Source organism: Chlamydotis macqueenii, chromosome 1 (genome assembly GCF_036417535.1).
Source record: "Chlamydotis macqueenii isolate bChlMac1 chromosome 1, bChlMac1.mat, whole genome shotgun sequence".
Taxonomy (NCBI): domain Eukaryota; kingdom Metazoa; phylum Chordata; class Aves; order Otidiformes; family Otididae; genus Chlamydotis; species Chlamydotis macqueenii.
This window is the reverse complement of record NC_141556.1, coordinates 200,847,377-200,859,634: the sequence shown is the minus strand read 5'-3', so window position 1 is coordinate 200,859,634 and position 12,258 is coordinate 200,847,377. Positions and strand designations below refer to the sequence as shown.

The following is a 12,258-nucleotide window of genomic DNA, read 5'->3' as shown; positions in this document are numbered from 1 at the left end:
CCGGGCCGGGGGTGCGTCGTGCGCTGCGGGGCGGTCGCCGCTCGGCCCGCCCGCCGCTTGCAGGCCCTCGTGGGTCCGGGGAAGCGGGCGTCGGGAGGTCCGAGCGCTGCCCGCGAACAGCGCAGCGTTAATGTGAGCCAGTCCTTTTTTGGAACAGCGCTGGGATGTTTTTATAAACACTGTAAGTTGTGAAACCAACTGCAAAAGTGATAGGGAAAAGTGAAAGGTAACAATCGTGTTAAACCCTTTCTGATTTTTCTTCTCTACTTCTAACACAACGCTGATGTTAGAAATTTATTTTTCAAAGGGAATTTGTTAATATGTTCTTCAGAATGAAAGCAACTAGAAAATTGCTTATCAAAGGAAGGAAAACTACGTGCTGCTGCAAATCATATTCCCATAAGTTAAAGAAAAATACTTTCACTGTGGATAATTGTGGGATTGTCAGCAAAGCTGTCGCAGAATATCTAACACGTGTCGCCGCATTTGTGTTCAGTGCAGCACAACGATGCTTCCACGTCCAGCGACGCGCCTGAGCCAGAAAGGGAAAGCGGCTGGCCTGCGAGTGCAGGGGCAGGCGGTGGAACTGTCCTGAGGTGCTGCGTGAAACCTACTTCCCTTCCCTGCTGACAGAATGATCCTTTTACGTGCATTTGCTCTGTAAGTGTCAGCAAGTGAGTGGTAAACTAAAATGCTGAATAAATATATATATATTTTTTTGTTCTAGCCTAATTAAGCCGCATTGTTTGCATTTGGTGAAAACAGGTGCATGTGTTACACTTCCGTCATTTTCTGAGGCCTTTGTTCTGCATTGCTTCCTGTGCAGTTCTCATGACTAAGGTACGTGAACACCAGCGTGCACCTTTGTCCAGTGAATTTTCCGAGATGATCCTCCAAAGCTTTTCTTTATGATGGCAGTAGGAGTAATGCCTGCAGCTAGCCTGACTCCTTTAAAGCTTAGAAATACTAGTAATCCATATGTTCTTAAGTATAACGGCCTCTGTTTGGTTACAGAGGCAAAGCTCATAGTGAGAAAAAAATATTTTTTATTAAACTAACATATATTTAGATGATAAATATAAGTCCTTCAGCTCTTGCACAACTCCAGTGAACATCAGGCTTAGAACAGACTGGAAGCAATTTATTTTGGAACAGCCTAATTAACATTGCTCAACTTGTGTGTCTGCAGGAAAGAGTAGTTGAGACATGGAACAAAGAGAAGTCATAGGCTTGTGGGGGATAGATACGTAACTGCTGGAGAAGTGATGAGTTAGCAGGAACTGACACGTGTTGCAAAATAGTACAGGCTCCTTGCTGCATAAAGGCAGAGGTGTTGGCAGGGCTTGTGTTGATTGCTTTGGCATGGTCTTGTTCCATTTGGGGTTTGCTGTTCTGTGGGAGGCGAATTCCTGACAATGTATCTGGAGGTGGCTGGAAGCTGTTCGTATGCTGAGAAGGAAACATTCTGGGAAAATTCAGTGGAAGTTATCTTCCAATACAAGGAAGTCGTTAGGATGTGTAGAGGTGAAATCAGAAAGGCAAAAGCCCAGCTTGAATTTAACCTGGCCACTGGGGTGAAAAGGAATAAGAAACTCTTTTATAAATACATTAACAGTAAGAGGAGGACAAAGGAGAATATCCACTCTTTGCTGGATGAGGCTGGGAATGTGACCACTGAGGATAAGGAAAAGGCGGAGGTTCTGAATGCCTTCTTTACGTCTGTCTTTAAAGGTCAGACCAGTTATCCTCAGGGTACTCCTCTCTCTGACCTGGTAGTCTCGGCTGGGGAGCACGCTAACCCCCCTGTGATTCTGGAAGAAACGGTCAGAGACTTACTACTCCAACTGGACTGCCACAAGTCCATGGGGCCGGATGAGATCCACCCAAGAGTGCTGAGGGAACTGGCGGAGGTGATAGCCGAGCCGCTTTCCATCATCTATCAGCGCTCCTTGTTGACTGGTGAGGTCCCGGAAGACTGGAGGATTGCCAACGTGACTCCCATTTACAAGAAAGGTTGTAAGGAGGATCCGGGGAACTACAGGCCTGTTAGCCTGACCTCGGTTACAGGGAAGGTTATGGAACAGATAGCCTTGAGGGAGATCATGCGGCATGTGCGGGATGGCCGGGGGATCAGGCCTAGCCAGCATGGGTTCATGAAGGGCAGGTCCTGTTTGACCAACCTGATCTCCTTTTATGATCAAGTGACCCATCTGCTGGATGAGGGAAAGGCTGTTGATGTGGTCTACCTAGACTTCAGCAAAGCCTTTGACACTGTCTCCCACGGTATTCTCCTGCAGAAGCTGGCAGCCCATGGCTTGGATGGGTACACTCTTGGCTGGGTAAGGAGCTGGCTGGAGGGCCGGGCTCAGAGAGTGGTGGTGAATGGAGTTAAATCCAGCTGGCTACCGGTCACAAGTGGTGTTCCCCAGGGGTCGGTGCTGGGGCCTGTCCTCTTCAATATCTTTATTGATGATCTGGATGAGGGCATTGAGTGCACCCTCAGTAAGTTCGCAGATGACACCAAATTGGCTGGGAGTGTGGATCTGCCTGGGGGTAGCGAGGCCCTACAGAGGGATCTGGACAGGCTGGAGAGCTGGGCTGAAGCCAATGGGATGAGGTTCAACAAGACCAAATGCCGAGTCCTGCACTTCGGCCACAACAACCCCAGGCAGCGCTATAGGCTTGGGGCGGAGTGGCTGGAGGACTGTGTGGAGGAAACGGACCTGGGGGTACTGATTGATGCTCGGCTGAGCATGAGCCGACAGTGTGCCCGCGTGGCCAAGAAGGTCAACGGCATCCTGGCTTGCATCAAAAACAGTGTTACTAGCAGGAACAGGGAGGTAATTGTCCCCCTGTACTCGGCACTGGTGAGGCCGCACCTCGAGTACTGTGTTCAGTTTTGGGCCCCTCACTGCAAGAAAGACATTGAGGCCCTGGAACGCGTTCAGAGGAGGGCTACGAAGCTGGTGAGGGGTCTGGAGCACAGGCCTTATGAGGAGCGGCTGAGGGAGCTGGGATTGTTCAGTCTGGAGAAGAGGAGGCTCAGGGGAGACCTTATAGCTCTCTATAACTTCCTGAAGGGAGGTTGTAGTGAGCTAGGGGTCGGCCTTTTCTCTCGTGTAGACAGTGATAGAACTAGAGGCAATGGTTTCAAGCTGCGCCAGGGGAGATTCAGGCTGGACATTAGGAAATATTACTTCTCGGAAAGGGTAGTCAGGCACTGGAATGCACTGCCCAGGGAGGTGGTGGAGTCACCGAGCATGGGGGTGTTCAAGAAACGTTTGGATGTTGTGTTGAGGGATATGATTTAGCTGAGAAGTATTGGTGATGGTTGGACTGGATGATCTTTTAGGTCTTTTCCAATCTTGATAATAATTCTGTAATTCTGTGATTCTCCTTTTGGTACATGGTGTAATTAATGATTTCCCATAAGAGGTTTCTACAGAAAAGTAGGACTGGTGAGGTGTTGTTTTTTTTTTTTTTTTTTTCCTTAATTTTGTATGCGATACTCAGTGTCAGGGAGCAGCAAGAATGAGGCTGCCCCACAGTGCAGATGAGCTGGGTGCTGAGGGTGACCACAGGAGCTCACCAGCCAGGGCACAGTTCCACAGGACCTGAGCAGGGTGGGGTGGTGGTAGTGGCAGGGTCTACCAGCAGTCTTGGATGAGTCAAGGTGATGAGTCTGATCCAAGGAGTCCAGCTGGAAGCAGGATATGGCTCACAAGCAAGGCATAGGTCCAATGTCAGTCCAGGGAGCAGGATATAAAGCTACCACTTTTGTCAGTTTGGAGGCCCTCCAGGAAAACCAGTTACTAAGTAAGGACAGCTGGAGGCAGGGCTGAGGACAGGCACAGCTATGATGCAGCTCAGGCAGGGACTGAAGGCTCAGGCCAAAGTTGAAGCAGAGCTCCTGGATGGATGAGCAGAGGCTATATGGCTGGAGGCCCCAGATGAGGTTGGTCAGAGCTTATTATTACCAGTTAAGGCTTACTAGCGTACTCATGGCCCTGACATTGAGACAGTTCATTCAAAAGTGCAATCTGACCTCTTAGAGGAATGTCCTTGATTGGTGAAAGTTGTTCTTACGTTGGTGAGGTAGATGTATAACTGCTAGGATGTTCACACAAGTATTACAAATTAAAGTCCCACAGTGGGATTATCAAAATCCATGGATCCTAAACATAAGCATCTCAGATCCATCTTGTCCATGGGACGTTAAAATGGCTTTGTGGAGATGGTGCAGGTGAAATCAAACAGCAGCTCCAGAGCAGGGTTAACTCACAAAGATAATTGGCAAAAACCAGAAATACCCACTTGGAAAAAGGAAAACTCTTTTTATTCACATCTGAAATCTGATCCTCAGCAAAGACCTACAAAGGCAAACCTGGGAACCAGAAGTACAAATTCCACTCAGTATTGAAAACTGTGGACTCAGTATTTACTCAGTAAAAGTTTTATGACTGCTATAATTTTCTGTACATTGTATCCACTGTTAACCCATTGTTGTTCTACAGAAGTTCACTTCTATAAGCTGTCATCTCTCCTAGTTGACATACTTGATCAGCTATCTTCCTCTCTCAAGGTGTTTGAGGAATATTAATTTAGGTTACGCTCGGAACAGTCATTCCCAGCCTGTACTTAGCTTGATGTCTGCTGTGTATGGATCCAACTTGTAGAAGAGTTTTTATTTCCCACCCCAAAATGTCTTACTCCAAACATAATAGATGACACCTTGCTTTACAAATCGTGTCATTTTTATATTCTTGGACAGTATTTCAGTAAAACATGTTGCATGTTCTTGTATTTTCCAGAGTAGGATTACTTTGCTGTTAGCAAGTCCACATTTAAAAATATGGAATAAAAACCTCAGGAAATGTTGGTTTTGTTATCAATAGGATGGAGTAAATTTTACTCTGTGTTATCTGGATTAAATCCGGAATTACTTTTATAGATATCATTGTAGGCTTTTTGGACTTACACTGATGTGAATGGGACATGAATTTGTCTATCTCTGTTTTGTTCAGATAGTTTTGACGTGGTACTCCCAGGAAATAAAATTAATTAATTTTCTTATTGTAGACTAATTTGATAATATAATGGAATCACAGGATTCCATGGTCAGGGACATCTTCCACTAGATCAGGTTGCTCAGAGTACACTTGTAGATAAATCTTTAAAAACTATTTCCAGCACATCTTCAGGGAAATTTGCCTTATTCCTTTGCAGGATTTACTGTTATATGGTATTTGATATGTCCAAAGGCTTTTCCATCTAATCCCCGGAAGTGGAATTCTGGACCAGAAGTACTGTTGTATTGAATACATTGTGGCTTTGTAAGGGATGTATGAAAGGTATGTATGGAAATATAGAAGTCCTACAAAACAACTTTTAAAAATCACACTGGCTTGATGCAATTCAAGCAGAGGCAAAGAGGAGTCTTTTATTAATCATAGAATCATAGAATCATAGAATCATAGAATCATAGAATGGTTAGGGTTGGAAGGGACCTTCAAAGGTCATCTAGTCCAACCCCCCTGCAAGGAGCAGGGACATCCCTGACTAGATCAGGTTGCTCAGAGCCTCATCCAGCCTGGCCTTGAACGTTTCCAGAGATGGGGCCTCCACCACCTTTCTGGGCAACCTGTTCCAGTGTTCTATAACCCCTTATTAAAGGAGGGACTGTAGCAGGGAAGCATATAGTCAAGTGGAGGGACTATGGTAACAACGGATGTCCATTGCTAGAAGTGTCCTGATTTTCTTATCAGCCTGTTGGTTTGCCTTTGCATTATTACAGCATCATCAGATCAAAAGTGCCTGAGCCCTAATTCTGGCCTTTGCAGGTGTGACTGCTGCTGTTGCAGGGAGTGCTTCACTCTTACGTATTTGTACTGTGGCTGAGGCTGCCAGCACTGAGTAGGGGCTGCTTGTGCTCACCAACTCTTTTTTGGCTTCTTCCCTTGTGGTGAGGAAGAAGGAAGATCCTAGTGCTCTCCTTGTTTCCGTTACACATTAATCAAGGCCCACTATGAATATGTTGTTGTTGTGTTAATTTTTGTGAAAGAAATGTTCCAGAAAGTTAAGTATGATTACCATGTAAGTAATGGGTTACTGCACAGGATATCTTTGAGTAGCTCTCCTCCTTAGTAACAGGTTCTGTCCGCTATGGCTGATGCCTTCCTTTGGCCAAAAACTGCTCAAGGCATTTCTTTCTTTTTTCCTAAGGTGACTTTGAAATGGAACCAAAATCGACAGGGAAAGTGATTATCGCTGCAGTTTCATGGGAGGAGATTTGATCGTCAACCGCCCCAGTGGAATGAAGGATCCTGGACAGTATTGGTGTTTAACCACCAACACGTTTGGCGGTATATTAAGCAGAGAGGCTGTTCTTCAGTGGTGCTGTTCTTGTGTGGGAGTAACAGTTACTTTTAACGCAGATAAATGAAATGGTTCCATTGCTTGTTAAGTTTCTAAGTTGTAATTTCAATACATTACACAAAGGTGACACTGTCCACTGGCTTTATTGGATTAGGATCTCAGGATCAGAAATAAAATGCTTAATGGGAAAGAGTGAGTTTCTGTGCACTTTTGACTTTGAAGAGAAATAGAACCAACTAAGAGGGGAAGTGGCTCTAGTACATGATCCCAAATGCTGTCCTTTAATAATGTACTTGAATACTCTTGAGTGATATATTCAGTCACTGTTAGTTTCCTGAAGGATACATCATTTTTCCACACTATCTGAGCGGGAGAGAAAGAACTGCAGACTTGGGCATAGAGTGGGATAAACTACATCTGTATCTGCAGGATGCTCTACATAGACAACTAGGTGTGTGTCAGCAGAGTTTTGTATTTTTATGTGTGTTTTAGATCCATGTTTAAGAGTATAAGGTCAGCCAAGCAGACAAAGAGGAGAGCAGGGCCTCAGCAAACCAAGTCAATGTGAGAAACACTAAGGAACAACCTAAACTCAGTCTTTTTTATGTAGAAGAAGGAGATATTAGTGATGACTTGAAGATGACTGTGCAGAGTGTGTTCAACTCAAGAATCTGCTTCAAGTTCTGGAACTGGAAGGGTGGAATTCATTTCAACTATTTCTAGACATCTGTGAGCACTGAATATATCTATATCTGAGCTTAAGTCAAAGAGAATTGTCTTCCTAGCCAATGGAGAGAAATGGACATTTTTAGGATATTGTTTTCTGATTTCTGCTGGACCTCTGCATTAGAATGAGATTAATTGCTCCTGAGAGAACCGAGTAGAGAAAAAAATGCCCCGTACTAGCTACTATGAAGAAAATTAACTCTATTCCAGCCAAAACCAGCAGAAATGCAAACTGATTTTTTGGCACCACCTTACTTTGCTTCTAGACATCTCTGCTTTGATTGCAAAGCTCCATCTAGAGAAAGCCGGTAGTAATACCACAGATTCCTTTCACCCTGACACGGCCTTTAGGGCAGGATGGTGTCCCTAGATGGTGGGACCTTGATTCTGAAAAGGGCTTAGAAGTCTCGGTGGATAACTAGTTGCACATGATCTTCCAGTGTGAGGCAGTAACTAAAACGTTTCATGCAATCCTTATGTAAATATGTAAGGGTGTCCAAGAAAAGAGCAGGAGGGCTTGATGGGGGATTCTGATTTTTTTTCACCCTTTTATTTGACATTATAAATGACCGCTGGAATATATACATTTCTGGGGCCCACAAGTTAAAAAGGATGTTAATGAATGAGAGAGGACTCAGTGGATTAGGTAGAAAACTGGAATGTTTATTAAAAATAAATTTTGTTTTGTTTAGTGCAAAAAAAGGTGAGGTCTGGAGTAAAGGGAGAGAAATGATCAACAAACATCATCAACCTCTGGGAAGGGCTCAGGACACAGACGACTCACTGTAACGCTCCCCTCAGACTGATGCTGGGAACTGTAGGGCGCAGAGGCGCTGGGGAAGGGTGAGCACAACAGCAGAGAAAGGAGTCAATAGTAGGAAGTGTGCTAATCATTTTGGCCATATCATTGTTGAGACTTTTTTCTGTATTAGTATTTTTTCTTTCTTTTCCTTACTCCCTGCTCCCCCCCCTTTTTTTTTTTCTAAAACAATTACATCTGGAATAATAGTAATTCTTTGATGAATCTGCTAAGTTAACAATTCCTGGCTTTGCAGACAAGGTGTTTCCTATTGTCTGTAGCAAGATTTGCGATGTTAGCAAAACTGGGTAAATTTAGATTGATTCTTCCTTTGGTATTCAGCGGGATAGTGAGCCACCATTTGCCACCACAGTCTTGTGTTTAATAGCTGTTAGGCTACATAAAGATGTCTAAACCTTTCAGAATCCATTTACGAATTTCAGTCTCCACAGTTAGTGAATATTCTATGTTAGTGAATTCCACAACTGAGTTATTTGCTGTGTAAAAAAAGTCCATCCTTCTTCTTTTAAAATCTCCCATAACATTTAATTGGGAGTGCTTCACTTTTTGAGTTACAAGAAATAATGAATATATCACTACACTCAGTGTATCAACTCTGTCAGATCCCTTCATGTGGCCAAGCTGAAGACCTCTAGTGTTTTCTGTTTTTCTGATGTGAATGGGCTTCCATATTTTCCAATATCCCTGAGCAGTCTGCTGCTTTTCTCTATGCTTCTTGTTTTATTGCCTGTAAACTTTATTTTTAGGGATGACAGAAAACGGTAACAATTTCCACTCCCAAATAATTTTCCTCAGACTTTTTCAACAAACAGTGATTATCTGTAGTTTCCTGGCTTGTGGTGGTTCCTGCTGTAACAATAATCAAAACAGATAATATTTTCTCTAGTCCTTTTCTAACATTTTTACTCTTAGAGATAAACCCAAAATAATTCCATTGACGTCAGTGGAGCTGCTTTGAATTGACACTGTTGAAACTAAAAACATAACTATGATACCATTAAGAACATCCTGTTTGAGGTGGGTTTTGTTGAAGATGTAATTTTATAAAAACAGAAAAGAAGAAGCATCTTCAAATTGGGTGAAACTTCCAGTTAACACTATGAAGGAAAAGCCAAGGGGACCGTACTGTGACAGGCCATAGTTCATACTTTTGCAGCTCGTCAGTTCCTTCCCTTCGTATCTCTGTGAGCTTTTTACCTGCAGCAGCTTTAATATATATTCCTAAGCCTGGAATTGCTGCTGCTGATGTCATTAAATTTACTCTCCAGGGATCTGATTCCCCTGTTAATACCAGATATCGCTGGCCCTCATCTAGAGTGTGCAGCAATTAAGCCCCATTTCAGAATTAAAAGGTGAAACAACAGGAGCCTTGGTGCGAAGCCAAGTTCCTGCACAGAGCTGGGGTGGGAGCTCAGGTGCCTGACGGCAGGGTTTTCCCTGGATCTGAATGCATCGCAGGCGACAGGGTGCTGAGGGCAGTACCCTTGTTTCTGCTAGGAAGAGCAGCCAGTAAAGGCAAGTATGTATTTTTATCATTCATCTGAGAAGGAAAAAGGGCCCTGGATGGAACTGTGTATAAATGAGAGAGAAAATGGAGAAATATTCAGAAAGCAGTGAGATAGATAATTATTAAATAGCCAGATGAAGATAGGATTGGCAAAATATCTTTAAAATAAATGTAAGAGAGAGCACCTGTGCACATTGCAGAGCTTGGAAAAACAGGTTGGATTTAAAGATATATCCTGTGGAAAGGAAACAAAAAGTCAAACATAAGGATGGCTATACTGGATCCAAAAAACATCTGTGTAGCTCAGTGTCTCCAACAAGGACTACCTAGACAAGAATATAATAATAGGACAAACATACAGTAGTAATTCACAAGAAAAACACGTTAGCTTTTAGTAATTTGTAGGTCAGGAAGTCCGTGAGGTAGGGACTCATGAGAAATAATTTAATGGATTTTTTTTCCTCCGTGAATTTGTCCAGACAGTATTTGAACCATATAAACTTTAAGTACTCAGATTATAAAATAAAAGGAATTTCCTCAAGAACGATGGCCCTTTTGGAAGTGAAGGATTACAAATATTACAGCACCAGGAGTGGATTCTTAAGTGGTGAAATCAGACAAGCTCCACTGAATGTCGCTGTTAGCATGGTGTGCAGAAATACCTCACTGCAAAACAAACCAAAGCTCTAGGAGCATGTACTGTTCATGGCATGACCTCTATTTTTTATTTCTTTGATCTCAGACCTGGAGTCACAGAAAAAGAAGAGTTCCAGGCTGCTATATAAGCTTTAGAGCTGGACTTACTGTCACTTCACGTGTTGGAGGACCATTTTTCTGTAGCTGGGAACTTGAAACTAATGTGTATTTCTTACCTTCAGATGTTTTATCTAGTACTCTTTGTCCATCCTTGCAATGCCAAAACGGCCATCTCACTTCATTCCTGATGGACTGTCTTTTATATTTTTTTACTATTGCTTCTCTTTTTGGTAGGCAGGAAAATGAATACATTAAAAGATAAATGAAAGTGTCTTTATGCCCGGTATATCCTCCTTCCTGGGTTTCTTTGTATAATTAAATGTTTCAATTTCCAGAATTCCAGAAGAAACTAATCCCAAGGACATCATGCCACACGTTTCACAGAGGAGCCCTGGACTGAAGATGGTTATTGGGTAGGAGAAATGGCTGACTGAAAGAAAGGACTGAAGTCGTGTTGGAATGCGCGTTACCCCTGCATAGCCAAACATTGTTACAATCACCAAGGAGAAGAAGAGACAATGCAGACTCAGCACTTTAAAAAATATCTAAAAATAAGGAGGGATGTTATTTTTAACATAGTAAACATAGTAAAGAGATTCATGTGAAAGGAAAAAGCAGTGTCTTAAGACTAGAAATGGGAGATTATTAAGTCCCACCTGCGCATCTCAAAAGAGTAAAATACTGTTTCTGCTGTGTTTGGCAAAGGCAGATGAAAAGAGACGAGGACTCCTCCTGGAGTATTTCTAATGGCTCAGGAAACGACAAGCTTCATTGCTTTTTAAAATGTCTTCCAATACACAAACTGTTTCAAAACCTCACAAAATAATAAATATTTAAAATCTGGATGATGAAAAAAAGCTAGAGCATCCCACTGGGCTTTTATTCAGATGAATAACTGACCTGTGATACTGTTTCAACTTATACTAATCAAATCTGATCTGTATACACATCTATACAGACAGATAAATTTAAGTAAGACCTTTGAAGGTCCCTTCCAACCCTAACCGTTCTATGATTCTATGATATTAAAAAGCACTTATTAAAATAAAGAAAAAATAATGAATGGTACAATTAAAATTATCCAAACATGTACTTTGTCTTAAACTTTTATTAGACAGCAGATGAAGTAGAATCAATAGTGTAGTGTGAATTAAAACTAATATTTTCCTACAGGTCATGTGCATCTCTTATGCACAATTCTATCACATGTATATCAACTTTGCCCTCTCAGAAAATCACTCTGTGTTTGGATGGAGTGGGCTCGGGATGCCTGAATGACTGGGTCCATCCCAATAATAACTTCTCTAGTGTAGTGACCATGACTTCTTAAAAACAGGAGTAAAGCTTATCCTTTATATGTGGATGGTCAAAGGACTCCTCAGAAATGTTGACACATAGAACAGTTTGGGTTGGAAGGGACCTTTAAAGGTCACCTAGTCCAACCTCCCTGCAAGGAGCAGGGACATCTCCAACCAGATCAGGTTGCTTGGAACCCTGTCCAACCTGGCCTTGAATGTTTCCAGGGATGGCCATTTGCTGCTTGTGAAAAATCTGAAACAGCAAAACTACATTTAAACATATTTTTATTTAAAAGAACAGTAGTACAAGCAAACAAAAATTCAAAGCCCTCCCAAAACAAAATACTACGATGATCCATTTATTCTTCCGTATGGAAGAGGTGGGAGCAGATGTTATTTAAGTGACATGATGCACTTAAATATCCTCAGATATGTTCTAGAGAGAGCATGTGAAAACTTACTGCTAGGGACTTGTGGAGAGGGAAGGGCCCTTCCCAGCAGGGTGTGAAGGCGGTTCAGGGTGCGAGGGGGACCCCTAGATGGAGGCAGATCCTGCAGTTCCATTGTGAGTAGGGTGAGGTGTGCCGGGGGCAGCCAAAGGAAAGGTCCTGGATGTGAATGGAACGGCAACAGGAGCTCTGAGGAGAAAAATCCTAACTCCTACTTTATTTCATGGTCTGTGGAGATGCTAGCTGAGTGCTGCTGCCTTTTGGTGATGCCTCCTTCAAGGCAGGAGGTGGCCTCCTTCCCACCTTCTGTTGGCCTTGCTGCAGGCC

The 12,258-nt window shown here is 42.9% G+C and overlaps 1 long non-coding RNA gene across 6 annotated transcripts; it reads left to right on the top strand.

Annotated features, from left to right (window-relative positions):
- Nucleotides 1-23: 23 nt before the first annotated feature.
- On the top strand, nt 24-10,894 carry LOC147602385 (uncharacterized). 6 transcript variants are annotated; one of them, XR_015257890.1, is made up of 6 exons: nt 24-226; nt 308-596; nt 728-840; nt 5,227-5,351; nt 6,223-6,362; nt 10,520-10,894. It is a non-coding gene; the product is annotated as an uncharacterized LOC147602385 (long non-coding RNA). The 6 variants fall into 6 exon arrangements; XR_015257889.1 differs by lacking the exon at nt 10,520-10,894 and having other exon boundaries at nt 497-596; nt 6,223-6,565; XR_015257893.1 differs by lacking the exon at nt 10,520-10,894 and having other exon boundaries at nt 497-660; nt 766-840; nt 6,223-6,565.
- Nucleotides 10,895-12,258: the final 1,364 nt, after the last annotated feature.